This window comes from Hylaeus volcanicus, unplaced genomic scaffold (genome assembly GCF_026283585.1).
Source record: "Hylaeus volcanicus isolate JK05 unplaced genomic scaffold, UHH_iyHylVolc1.0_haploid 11685, whole genome shotgun sequence".
Taxonomy (NCBI): Eukaryota; Metazoa; Arthropoda; class Insecta; order Hymenoptera; family Colletidae; genus Hylaeus; species Hylaeus volcanicus.
The window spans coordinates 2376-15373 of NW_026532759.1; the positions used below are offsets into that span (position 1 = coordinate 2376).

General features: G+C 33.6%; 2 long non-coding RNA genes across 5 annotated transcripts; both read left to right on the forward strand.

Moving 5' to 3' along the window:
• The first annotated feature begins 1262 nt into the window (after positions 1-1262).
• Positions 1263-2486, forward strand: LOC128882421 (uncharacterized). Of its 2 annotated transcripts, XR_008458411.1 has the most exons (4): positions 1267-1410; positions 1485-1821; positions 1941-2263; positions 2347-2486. It is a non-coding gene; the product is annotated as an uncharacterized LOC128882421 (long non-coding RNA). The 2 variants fall into 2 exon arrangements; XR_008458410.1 differs by having other exon boundaries at positions 1263-1410; positions 1941-2479.
• A 1420-nt stretch (positions 2487-3906) lies between these two features.
• On the forward strand, positions 3907-10945 carry LOC128882422 (uncharacterized). 3 transcript variants are annotated; one of them, XR_008458413.1, is made up of 3 exons: positions 3913-4097; positions 4196-9548; positions 9654-10945. It is a non-coding gene; the product is annotated as an uncharacterized LOC128882422 (long non-coding RNA). The 3 variants fall into 3 exon arrangements; XR_008458414.1 differs by having other exon boundaries at positions 3919-9548; positions 9654-9970; positions 10062-10945; XR_008458412.1 differs by having other exon boundaries at positions 3907-9548.
• The last annotated feature ends 2053 nt before the right edge of the window (positions 10946-12998 follow it).

Below are 12998 nucleotides of genomic sequence, written 5' to 3' on the forward strand. Positions count from 1 at the left end.
TGACAATTCATGTAAAGTGACTGTTCCACACTTTAGCGGTGACATGAAGAAGTTAAATAGCGTATCATCCACAAACTGAGGCTGTTTAAAAATTTGCCTTGATGTCCGTGGCCTGGAAGTCAAATGCTTGGCGTGGCCAGGCAAGGACAAGATGTCAATGAATAAGAATTATTTTAAAACGGAAAATAATGAAAGTGTACTTATATTGTCAGAGTTTTAAATTGACAAATTATCTGAAAGCTTGTGGGAGAAAAAGTATGGGTCTTGATGATCTGAGAATGGCTTAGCTGGCCCGGAAATTTGTTGTAGAATTGACACCGTGCGTATGTTCGGACCTATACGTAAACACCCTGTATAATTCGAGTATATGTATATAAAAGACATTATTATGTTTCTCTCAACGTGTTCATCTGTTACCATTAGATTGCAAATATTGATTGGCATGTACATAAAATCGTATCATTCAAAAATGATAAATATGTTTCTTTTTCTTTATATTTTGCATATGGTACATGTATTACGTGTTTTACATATAGTTCTTGAAGTATACAGGAAGTTCTACTTCATTTGACCATCTAAAATATTTCACTTCTTTTTGACGATACGAAAAGATGTTAGGCGAATAATTATCAATCCAAAGGAGCAAATACTGTGACTACATCGATATTTTTTTTAGTAGATTGACATATTGTTATTATTACAATCTTGGAGTTTATAAAAGGACAAATTATGTTAATCATAAAATATGTTGACCTTCACTTAATACTGAACAAAGAAATCAGAAAACGTGTATCATTATTTCTAATACTTGTTCGTGGGAGATAAATTAATGCTTTAATGCTCGAATGTAAAACATCTATTTTAAAAAGTGTCCAAAATGATTGCCATCTCCATATTTTTGAGGATAGAAAGTGTCAATGAAATTATCGACGTGTTGTTGAACTATTCAGTGAATAATTACAAAATTAAATGTTACAATCACAAGTATTAATATCAAATAATGGATTTTGACTAACGTTGAAAAGTATTATAATAACTAACCACTGTTATAGAGTTCTGGTTACAGCTTCGGCTATATAAAAAAGTATCTCAATTTGATGCAAACATCGGTGTTCATTGAATTAGTGGTTATATTCCCTCTAGTTTTCCAATATGTACCTCTCCTCATGAGCAGAGTATCATCTAGAGACGCGGTAGCGTCTCAACGCTAATTCATGAAAAATTATATAGCCACCCTGTATAACGTGGCGCTACCGTTATCTTTTACGGGAGAGATGTTCCATTCTAACCTAACTTGAAACTTCTTTCATTAATATCTCATCACGCCTGCAATATTTTCTAAATTGAAACGCATTTTTCTGATGTAAATCGCATATAAGCTTTCGAATAAAACCAAAATCAATCAAATCGGTACGCGTACAATAGCGATATCGTAATATCATGTCACGATACATCCAAAAATATTACCGTCTTTACTTTTCCAGTCGTTTTTCGTCAACACTTAGCCAATAGGAGACAAGGTCGTTCGTCGATTCGTCGACTCTCTGAATCAGTCAGCAAGGCTCGTCGGCCGCCATAAGAAATACTTGTGTATATCGTTTGACAAATATAGGTTATAGTGAAGAATAGCTGGATGTAGATTATTAAGACAGAAGAAAAAAATTTCACCAGATACTGCAAGAAATAATGCACAAGAGACAGTAATGTTGCTTTGTAATACGTGTGTGCACGCAGTAAAACTATAATAGTAGTATTAGCAGTGCGACATATTTTATTATATTTCACAACAAGAAGAGGAGCATAAACATCATCAATAAAAGAGTAAGTAAAATCCACAATTAAAAGTAGATAGTGTTTACCATTATTTGATAAGTAGTTTTGTGTGCTTAAAGTATATGTGCCTATCATTGCAAATTCTTGTGCGTTTTCTGTTTCCATAGTCTTTGATTGATCTAAGCAGCTACATTCATTCCAATAAGAGGAAACTAAAGGATGAATTGCTTATTTCATGAAGTAAATAATTTGCTGACAAAGCAACAATAGTTTGGTGCTCTTCAAAAATGGGAGCTGCTGCTGCGAAATTCTAGTATTTTATCTGAAGGAAGGATATTTGGTAGTAATTATTAGAATACCACAAGAAGAATCGTGCAAGTATTACAGGAAATACGATAAAGTTTGACAGGTATAGTGAAATTGGTCAGTTAAAATATACTACGATCTGACAGAGTGTACAACGGAAGGAATTAAGTGAGCTGTACATAATGTTTGTATGAAAATTATGATTTCTATTTTTATTTTAAGTTCTGCGTTAATTTGGAACTAAAATATGGTTTGTATGTGTTACAGATAAATTAAAGCATAAGATGATGATGAGCAGTGTGCATAACAAATTTGCTGGTATTGGTATTAATTCATGAATTGAATGAATAAATGTTTGTAATTAATAAATTAATGTCATATGAAATATATATATACCCGCTCTCCTTTTCTTTTCCTCTCTTCAATTAAAAAAATAAGAAGTCTGTGTATATGTCGCAGGAAAATGATAAAAATAGAGATTTGATCAAATCCCTAAGGTAGATGATCAATTCACGGGAGATGTTAAAATAACAACTCCGTAAGGTCATATCCCTAAAGAAAGTAAGTGATTTCATCAAATCCCTTAACTGTTTTTGCAAAAAGATGAAATAGTATAATTTGATCAAATCCCTTAACTGTTTTTGCAAAAAGATGAAATAGTATGATTTGATCAAATCCTTTAACTGTTTTAGTGTAAAGATGAAAGAATATTGTTTAGATATTGAAAGTATTTATTTAGTAAATCATACGTTATTAAAAGTAGAATAGGTAGGAATTTGCCTAGATGTCCACGGCCTGGAAGTCAAATGCTTGGCATGGCCAGGCAAGGCATTCTCAGATCATCAAGACCCATACTTTCTCTCCCGCAACTTTCACATAATTTATCAATTTAAAACTCTTACGATATGAGTACATTTTCATTGTATTGCGTTTTAAATTATGTCTAAGGTCATTCATTGACGTCAATACCTTTACTCTCGCAAGCTTTCAGATAATTTGTCAGTTTAAAACTCTGACAATATGAGTACACTTTCATTATTTTGCGTTTTAAAATAATTCTTATTCATCGACACGACCTTGCATGGCCACGCCAAGCATTTGACTTCCAGGCCGCGGACATCTAGGCAAATCATCTGGCAGCTCATTTCGATTTCACATCTTTTTCTATTTTCTTGTAGTTTTTTTTATGGGGATCTTCTGTTTTTTAATGATAACTCCTTGAGTCTTCCACTTTTTCATGTACTTGGGGTAATCTTTTTACTTTTTTGACGTTTTTTGTCGGATCTCGCCTCTTTTTACAAATCATTTATTATATAGAATCTATTTTAAATTTACAAAAATAAAATTGATATTTCTGTAACTCTACATAAGAAGTCTAAATTATTATTTGTTTTTTTAATTGGATAGAGTAAAATAAAGGGAGGGGGGATAACAAATGCGAATATATATATTTCTTATAATTTATTAATTATAAACACTTATTCGTTCAATTTATAAATAATTATATATACCTGCAATTTTTTTTTGCTGCAAGAAATTTTAATGTTAATGATGAAATGAGAAAATGACTCCATTTCTATAAGCTCTACATAAAAAGTCTAAATTAAAAACACTTTAGTGGTATGGATCTATTCTGTATGAATGAAGGTACCTGACAATTTAGATTTTGACCACTTACCTTGTAGTCAAGATTATCAACACTTTACAACACTGGTTGCAATTTGTTATTAAACCCTACATAAAAGACCTGAATTGAAAACATTTTGCTGATATAAATATAATTAATAATGCAATAGTGCAAAAACTTTTGACACTTGGCAGGTTATGAATGATGACATCTGTTTCAACTCTCGACGCTCGATGGCCGACGAGCCATGCCGAACCGAATGATTCCGAGAGTTGACGAACGACACTCGGCTTTTGCTTAGCTCCTATTGGCTAAGGGTTGACGACGGGAAAATCATACGAAAAATACCGTTTCTGACAGATTCATGACATGATATTACGATATGTCAGTTGTACGTGGACCGATTTTATTGATTTTGGTTTTATTCGAAAGCTTATATGCGATTTACATCAGAAAAATATATTGTTAATGTAATAGAATATATTGCAGGCGTGATGAGATATTAATGAAAGAAGTTTCAAGTTAGGTTGGAATGGACCATCTCTCCTGTAAAAAATACGTGGTAGCTCCAACGCCAGGTGTATACGCGGTGACGGGTAATTTTTCATGTACTTGGCGCCGAGACGCTACCGCGTCACTAGATTATTTGTATTCAATTAATCTTTACGAAATATAAGCGAATTATCTGTATTCGATTACTCTTTACGAAATCAGAAGTGGGATACGAACAGTTTTACGATGAGTGCGCCAGAAGAAATCCCTAAAGCGAGTGATGTTGTTTTCGATGCTGAAAAACTGGTAGACCCAAATATTTTGATTACACAATTATTCAGCTTATTGCATCGTAATAATGAAGCATCTATTTCTACTGCCAAATCAGCAGTAGCAAGCAGAAATTTGTTCGAAAATCGCTTAGAAAGGTTACCGAAGCCATTTGATCCGAAAACAGGAAGTACATCTTTAAATATTTGGTGTAAATATGTAGATAGATGGTTGAAAATTAATTCTGTTGAGAAGGAGGAGCTTCTTTACATTTACGACAGACTTTTTGTGGGAAAGGCTGCTTAATGGTATATCGAAAGAACAAATCATTTAACATCTGCGAATGACGTAGAACAATGGTCAACTTTGAGGGCTGCTTTAATTGATAAATTTGGTGTTGATACAATCACTCTATTGTATCTATGTGTCAAAAATTAACAAATTGCACTTCAAACATTGATACTTACAAAGCATTGGAGCCCTTTATGAACGAAGTATCACAACAGCCGCATAAAGACATTGACCAGATAATTTGTCTATTGGCACTGCAATTATGGAGATCATCATTGCAGGCACCTCTGATATCTGTTGAAGGGACGTCTGAAAGGAAACTTCCAACAAAAGATCAGCTAACAAGTAAGCTGATACTACTAGATGCTCGACACGTGACACAAACCAAGATCCAAAAACGAAAAGTTGCTGAGGATAATATTTACGAGGCAAAAAGATTTCGTGGATACTGTAATAACTGTGGAAAATTGGTACATCGCCGAGAGGAGTGCAGATGGAAAAATATAATTTCATCAAAGTATAGATTAGCTTCCAATGCTAAGGACCAGGTTCAACTAAGTGGGAACAAAGGAGAAAATCATAGCAGGAATATTGTTAAATGTTGCAATTGTAACGAAAATGGACATATTTCAACTGAATGTCCCAAGAAAATTGCCAAAGCTACAAAATCAGTCAGTCTTTGCAACAAAATTGCTATGAACCACGTCGCCTTTGAATCTGGTAAGATCATTCCATTTATATTTGATACTGATTCAGATTGTTCATTGGTAAGATACCATTCTTGATGAAATGTAATTATTTTTAGTGTGTTTGTTTTTTTAATGTGGTAAGAATCGCACTTATGCGCAGATGGATGCGCGATATTCTTTTGTTTTTTTGTTTTTCCTCTGTTGTTCTGCATTGTAAAATAGTGGTCTGCACTATGTGTGGTCTGTTTTATTCTGTTTGGCTAAATTGTCTTCTATAAACTGCATTATTCTTTCTTTGCTTTTTTTTCCTTTTAATAAACAGTAAAACAAGAATTCTATATGTTTAATTTATTTGTATTCTTTACACACTAAGCGAGGTAAGATTACAACAATTCTATTAATGAGCTACCTGAGCGTGATATTTGCGAAAAAGTAAACGAAACTGTGGCATTAAAGGGTATTTCTAATAATGTCATATTTAGCCATTTAAAAATTAAAAGCGAGGTTTTCCTTTTTGGAATTAAAATCATATTATGGAAAAGACATATTTCAAGACAATCACACATTATCTGTAATGATTGACTCGACGGAATTTGAATTTACTCGAAAAAAAATGTCAGCAAATTTAAATGTAAATTTTGATAAAATCATTACAGACTTGACAAACGAAGACGATTTAATGAAATTACGCGTAGTACTAAACAAATTTAAAGAATTTTTTATATTGGGAACACCTAAGAGACGAGTTAAGGTGGCATCATTGGATATTAGATTGATTGATCCTAACAAATATGTTCATTCAAAGCCACGACACTTAGCTCCACCAGAAAGAGAAATAGTTCGAACGAAAATAGCAGATCTTCTAAAAAACAACATTATTCGGGAAAGTAATTCACCTTTTGCTAGCTCTGTGGTTTTAGTTGACAAGAAAGATGGTTCTAAGCGATTATGTGTAGATTATAGAGCTCTTAATGCAAACACAATACCTGACAAGTATCCGTTACCGTTAATAAGTGATTTGATCAATAATTTAAATGTTGCATGTCATTTTGCAATACTTGATACGGCTTCAGGATTTCATCAAATTCCAATAACAAACGAATCGATAGAAAAAACGACATTCGCACTCCAGATGGACAATATAAATATTTGACAATGCCATTTGGTTTAAAAAACTCCCCACCTGTGTATCAGCGTGCTATTGAAAAAGCATTAGGAGTGTGACGTGGGACGAGATTCCCGCGTCACAGTTTTTAATTTTATTTTTTTATTGTAATTATTGAATGTTAATGGGTTAATTAACTTAAACAATATTATATATATGATATTTTACTTGCCTATCGACAAGGTCAGGTCTTTGTCGCAACAGTCCCGTACAGGCTCTGACTCGTATGTGAATCTTTCGTGATAGTAGGATAGCCAATTAAGATTGAAGAGGTACATTAAATTTTGGAAACGTTTTTACTATTGAAATAACACTGCTGAATTTAATTTATTATGATTTAGATTATAACAAATATGTTGAGGTACAAGATTCTTATTTCTGCGTTAAATTATGCTCTTTCTTTCATTCCTTTGTGGTTGTAAATATATATATTACATATTGTCGGGAAACATACTATTCATCGGGGATAATTAATTAGGGTTCCCCCGGAAATGATGAAACATTTATCAGTTATCCCCGATGATCACAACTTTGGAAAATATTGCGCTTGAAAAGAAACAACTCACCACTAAGTTTTTCGTACGGATTTATCGGTGTATTGAATCGCACGGATGTTGGTCGTCGAATATCCTGAACGAGGTAGAAGCACACACACACACACACGGGAAAAATTATGATTTATGTAATAAACGGATAATTAATACTTGCAAAAAACAATTGATTTAAAATTAAAATATTTTAAATAAAATTTAGTAATTAAGAAAAATTCAAGAATGAAATTAGGTTATTTAACGAGGAATTGAGTCTCTGCCTACCACTCACATTTCACAATGAATTTAACCGGTAAAACAACTCTGCTCTAAATAATTCGCTCGGACTTGCTCGCGCTCGATGCGACTGTACAATGAGAAGTGATTTTGACTTCGCTGTTTCGTGCGCAACTCGGTTCGAAGTTTACAAAAATGCTTGCGCTGCATTCTCGGAGGTGCCGAACCAGAGTGCAGCCCTAGCGATAATGAATTTTAATTGGCTAGACTTCTAGGCTGACTAAGGTGTCCGTGTGCTCCGCCCAAATCCTAAGATTTCTATGCTGTTTGTACAATCCAATTCAGGAGTTTTAATTTCACGGGTACCATGCGGTCGGCCAACGGGAGCGAAAGAGAAAGAAAAAGAAAAAGCACTTAATTTAAAAGAATATGCATTTATCCTTGTAGATGCTTTCACTAAATTTACTTTGCTATACAGAACCTCCACTCTTACAGCTGAAGCAGCTGTTGCGTTTCTTAAAATCACAATATCCATTTTTGGTACACCTAACCGCATTATTACAGATCAGGAAACTTCTTTTTCTGGGGGAAAATTTCGCGATTATTGTGAAGAGAATCATATTGAATTACATTTTATAGCAACAGGTAATAGTAGCGCGAATGGCCAAGTTGAAAGGGTGATGAGCTTGTTAAAAAATTTATTGTCAGTAGCTGAAACTAGCTGTGATGAACGTTGGCAAGATGGACTTGCTGATGTTCAATTGATCATAAACAGTACGCAACATAGAGTTACAAAATATTCTCCATCCGAATTATTGTTTGGACGACAGATAAATTTACCTACAATAAACAAAATCACTATACATGACACAGAAAAATTAAATTTAGATACTATACGCGATAAGGCCGACAGTAACATTAAACAGAATGCGATATACAAAAAAAAATAGATTCGATAACAAAAGCAGACGGCTTACGAAATCATTTACTGCAAACGATTTATGCTTACTGAAAATTAATGAAAGACATTCTACAAAGTTGAGACAGGAGTTTAAAGGCCATATAAAGTGGTGACAGATTTAGGGCACAAGTCATATGAGTTGCCAAGTCCGACAACTAAACATAAAATAAGACAAACAGAAAAAAATATGAAGCACATATCACAAAGTGATATTTGTAGTGACAAAGAAAATGATGCTTCTTCAAATGAGGGTGATATCATTGAAGTAGATGATGAATTATAAGATGATTTAAAAATCATAAGGTGTGTATTAATTTGTAAAAAGGTAATTAGAAAGGGCTGGAGTATCCAAAAAGGAGCTAAACCCTAAAAAAAAAGTGTGTACTAACCCGCAAAATTTAATCTGAAGGGGCTGGGGCATCCAATGAAGGAGCCAAACCCTAAACTGATAAAGATGGTATAAATAGAATAGTGAACTGACGAAAAGATTTGTGAATGGAGGTCTCGATAGACACAACAGCATCCTGCACATTGGTATCCTAGGTCCACTGTGCATTGTGGTGTGTTGATTCGAGATCGAAGGGCATGGGATGCTGTGCATTCTGATATCGTATATGCTAGCACATCAGTAGTCATTATACTACATGCTTGTTCTGAGCATCATGGGATGTTGGTTGCTTGTCCTGTCTTGAGGGCGATCTAGTCTCAAATCTTAGATAGTTATTCTAAAGTGCAATAGATGTTAATGTTGGAAAAAGATTATTGTATTATAAAAAAAAGTGTATTAGACCTGCGCAAACACTGAAAGACCTGACTATGTTATAGTCAGGATGGCAGAGATAGCCGTATTGGCAAACACACACACACACACACACAAAATAAAAATAAAATAAAAAATTCATTAAGGACGACAACGATAGCTATATTTGTCAAATGAAAAGAAATAAATAAATTTATTAAATTATTTATGTTTCTTCATATCTTACAGGCCATGAATCAACTAAATAAACAAATTACTGTAACGCCGAGGACGGCTTTCAGTCAGGATTGGCCGTGTCGGCAATCGATATTGGATTGAAACGTCTCGATACTTTCGATAGATCGTTGTAAGGAGTCGAGTTAGTTACATCGAGAAACAAGGGAAGAAGCGAAGTGAACAGAGGCGAGAAGAAAACAAGAGATATAAGAAAACGTAAAATCGAGAAGGGTAATTGTATAAGCGAATTATTTGTGTTCAATTAATCTTTACGAAATACAAGCGAATTATCTGTATTCGATCACTCTTTACGAAATATCATTGTTTAACACACAGTTTCGATCGATTCCAAAGGCTGGAACAATAGATATTCGCGTTTATATGAAACCGACGCCCAACGGTATTCCAGCGACCTGAAACCATTGGAAAAAGTTTGATAACGTACTGAACACGTAGAATTGCACTAAATCGCATCGTTTAACACAGTTTCAATCGATTCCATAGGCTGGAACACTCGATATTCGCGAGTGAGATTATCATTTTTTTAACTTAGCATACCACTTCCGCATAAAAGCAGCACATATTCTCTTTGCTGTTTCCTCGGTGTGATGAATGGTGTGTTACAATGTACTTTGTTTCTTTCCATATTCAAGGTAATATAAAATTGACTAGAATTAATGTATCCTAACCAATCTTTTTCCTAATGATGCTTGTATAATTCTCTTTGGTAAATGTTTACATTAGATAAGGCATCTCCGATGACCTTGACCTTGACATATGTTATCAAGGGTACCCTCCTGAGTAACATCCAAGAAGTTTTAGTCGTCGCTCGCTTTTTATTAAAAAGTTATTAATAAAAATGTATTACAAGTATTATACTAGAATCTGCGCATACATACGCTCCGATGAACTTGACCTTGACATATGTTGTTAAGGCATCATTTTCATCAACTTTTTCCTGTATAGGACATTTACTAAATGTCCTTATTCTACAATTACACTTTAATGAATTACTCAAATAAGTTACTAAGGTTTTCACGATTTTCTGTTTTGTATCACATTATCCACAAAATGGAATTTAAGAAACATCAATTATAAATAATAGTAGATAAAAGAGTTTTGCAAGTCGTTTTCTTTAAATAAGTTTTATAATTTGATCAGTTAAAAATTCTCGCCACGTGTTTCATTATGTGTGACATATTCAGAATATTCAGTTGGTTTCTTTGATTCATTTAATTTGTATACAGTTGAATATACGCGTGTAATTATATAACTAAATAAATAATATCACTACAAATGTAGCGTGGTCTGTGGCGGACGGTTTCCAACTGAATGGGTGATTGCGAACATGTTAGGAGAGAATGGTAGTGACAGAAATGAATAGAACTGATGCAATTAAATTCCATTCGGTATGGTGTTCTACTTGAAACTCGACAAAGGCCATGATATTATTTCGATGTATTATGTCTGATCATCTGATAGCATAGTTGTAACGATGTTTTCTGTAGTGATGAGTGACGAGGCAAGTGAAATGTGTTTTGACCAAGGGGAAAGCTGTGACATTCTAATATTTTAATGTTCGAATATTTTATAAGTTATGTTTTATAAATAAACGATTTTCCAAAAGAGGGTTTAGGATTTTGTTTTTTAATCGAACACAAGTGCTGGTCATCTTTTCAATTTTTTTTATTTAATAAATGATCGAACTACGAACGAAACAATTGTTATTACAATCAACTACAAATGAAATACTATCATTTTCCATAAAAAAAAATTAATTTTTTGAAAGTCAGGTTCCAGGTTCACATAGCTACCTCAAGTTCAAAGTAGGACAGGATTTCCATACAATTAAAATTTTATACTTATGTTTACGGATTTACTGATTGTGTTACAGGCTTAATTATTGATCTCTTTCATGTCTTTATTGCACAAGCATTTGCAATGTACAAATTATCTTTTTTAATCTGTAAGCTAATTTAATTTATGATGTAATATTAATTGAAGGTTTTAGTTATTTAAAATTAAATATTTGCTAATATTCATTGAGAATCCTATATTGATGATAATTTTATGATTTCAGACAAGTTTTTATTTAATTTACGTTTTTTAGAAATTTAGGTCGAAGAGATAATTATAACTTTTTACATATTTATTCAAAACAAGTCTTGTTATGTATAAATTTATTAAATTTGATTGTGATATTCACAGATCCTGAAGATGATCCCAAAATAACAAATCGAAATGTAAAATAAATGATAGCTCGCTTAAGACGACAAAATTATCATCTTACAATTTATTTGTTTCCATAAAAAAAAATATTTTAAGAATACTTTTAATTTTTTGAATACCTATTACGTTTTACACAAATACAAATATCACAGTATAATCCCACCCGATAACTTGCCAAACCATTATATCCTTTTAAAAAACGTCATGTGTGTTCTTTTCTTATGATCTAGAAATTATAACACTATCTTGGTTAATGTAAAAGTGAAAAGCATTCTTACCCCTTCGAATATTATGGGGTCCTTATCCATTTATACATTGTATTAATTAAGCTTCGCTTGTTTCATATTTTAAACAAAAACCAACAGTCCGATACGACAAAAATATAATATAATTATAAATACATCAAACAATTGATTTATAATATTTTAGATCATTTTAAGTGTCACTAAATGTAAATGGAACATAACTAAGTATTGATTATTCAAATACTGATTATATTCAATATCCATTGAATGAGTAGCAATACTTCTGCGATTAATACTTTATTTATGGTTTATTCAAGATTTTAACAATTTGTTAGATTATACTACTTTTTTCAAACTTTAAATGTTGATTAACTAAACATACGCAAATTAATGTAATTTTATAGAAATATTATATTTATTTTGATATTTATAGTAACATGCATCTAAGTATATGGGCAGTAGTATAGCTCGTCTTTGAGTGCGAAGGGTTAAACATCGCACAGTTTGTCGTCAGTTGGTGACAAGGGTCGCAGAGATTGAAAGGGGCAAATGGAAGAAATGTATTTGATAGGACTCACCAGCACTGGAACCAGTGACATGACACTGCAGACAGACAACGAGAGCGAGCAACGATGTAGTTCTCATTTTTTCACTGAGGGTTCGAACAGCAAACAGTCCAGTAGATGAACTACCGAATCGATTTACGATCGTGTAGAAACGCACGTGTGAACTTGCACAATCGTGATTCTCGAAGGTCTCTGCTTTTTGTCCGTGCACCGATGTTTACCATGTAAACATTCGCGAGCAGTTACTCGTTAACGCGATCTATCACAAGTTCGGTATGTCAAAGATGGCGACGCGGGTGTCTTACCGTCGTCCCATAACGATAAATATTCTCACTGTGCAGCAAATCAACCGGTCACTTCGAATTTCGACTGAACTCCGTTTGACGTTTCGTCACCGGCAATGGCTGGGACAACATCTCCCCTACACGAGAGCCTTAAACCGACTGAGGACGGTGTGCCGAACACCCTCTCAGCGTCCCATGAGAAAGGGGTTGTGCGCACACGCGACCATCAGCCAATCACCGCGTGCGATGGCCATCGCTAACCGCAGCCGACGTTTTGCGATTTTTTTCACGGATTTAAAAAGTGCTTTTCCTTGTTTCCTACATAAAGATACACGAATAGCCCGGGAAGAGACTTCT